Here is a 1144-nt window from a genome sequence, read left to right on the forward strand (position 1 = left end):
GGTGGGGACCTCCTGCACATAGGGGCCCCCGGGAACTGGTTGGCAACAGGGGTGGCGCCACCCTACTGCCCCATAGGTGGAGAGTAGCAGTGCCTACAAAGTCTGAAGCCCCCACATCTCTGGGCTGAGGTCCGCACGGCACCTGTTGGCCAGTGTCCATCAACTCCATGGAGGGCAGAGGGGAGCTCCGAGTCACAGAAGTTACCCCTAAGTCCGTATAAATGCAGCACCAGGACAGAGGCCCACTGCCGCTCTATGAAAACAGGAATAATTCTGGGGCCACCTGGGCCTTGCAGGTGAGAGCAGCTGAGGCAGTGGCAAGATCCATGGGGTGGAGGAGGCAGTGTACAGCGGGGCAGCTAATTCCTCAAGGCAGCCAACCTCCGAGACAGCTGGTCCTCCTGGCTACGCACAGAGCTCTCGCCCACAGCAGAGGCGCCCTCGGGCAGCTGGCTGAGCTGGTCTAGTACCTCTAGGCCATTCTCCTCGGCAATCTGCACAATAAGGCTATCCACTTGCTTCTGAGGCGTAGTGAGTGTGGTGGCCGAGCTCATGGAGTCTTCCATCACCGATGTGTGTACATCCAGGTTCTGCACCTGCTGCTCAAATCTGTCCATCACTGCAGACAGCTTCTGCAGGTTCATGGTGCTCAGGGCCTTGTCTAGGGCTTTGGTCACTTGTGCCATGTTCTTGGTCACCCCTTTCATGGTCACAGCCGTCTGCACCTTGGAGGCCACTGCGTCCACACGGGATGCCATGCACAGCCAGTTCACACCCTCATTCTTCTTGCGGATGGCATTCTCGGCATATACACGGGCACACTCCACATTCTTTTGCTGAAGGGCCTTCTGCACTTTGGCCTGCTCGGCCTTGGAGTCCTTCTCTGCCTTCTTCGCTAGTTTCTCCAGTTGTTTTGCTGTGAACTTCAACTGGAACAGGGTATCGTCCATGGCCAGGCGAGCGGCGGCGCCCCTCAGAGAGGCAGAGGGACACGAACTCAGTGACTGCAAATCCCGGCGGCCTCTCTCTTCCTTTTTTTCTGTTAATATTTGGTTTATATATTTAGAGGTTCTGATGTTAGATGCATGTATACTTACAATTAATATATCCTCTTGCTCTCTTACCTCTTTATCTTTATATAATT

At 54.9% G+C, this 1144-nt stretch overlaps 1 pseudogene across 1 annotated transcript; it reads right to left on the bottom strand.

The window, feature by feature from the left end:
* Positions 1–212: 212 nt before the first annotated feature.
* LOC100954379 lies at positions 213–1018 on the bottom strand (annotated as a pseudogene). The gene has a single exon (XR_001161881.1). The product of XR_001161881.1 is annotated as a charged multivesicular body protein 1a pseudogene (transcript).
* Between the last annotated feature and the right edge of the window lie 126 nt (positions 1019–1144).

The sequence above is a fragment of the Otolemur garnettii genome, unplaced genomic scaffold (genome assembly GCF_000181295.1).
Source record: "Otolemur garnettii isolate 467f Iridium unplaced genomic scaffold, OtoGar3 scaffold00765, whole genome shotgun sequence".
Taxonomy (NCBI): domain Eukaryota; kingdom Metazoa; phylum Chordata; class Mammalia; order Primates; family Galagidae; genus Otolemur; species Otolemur garnettii.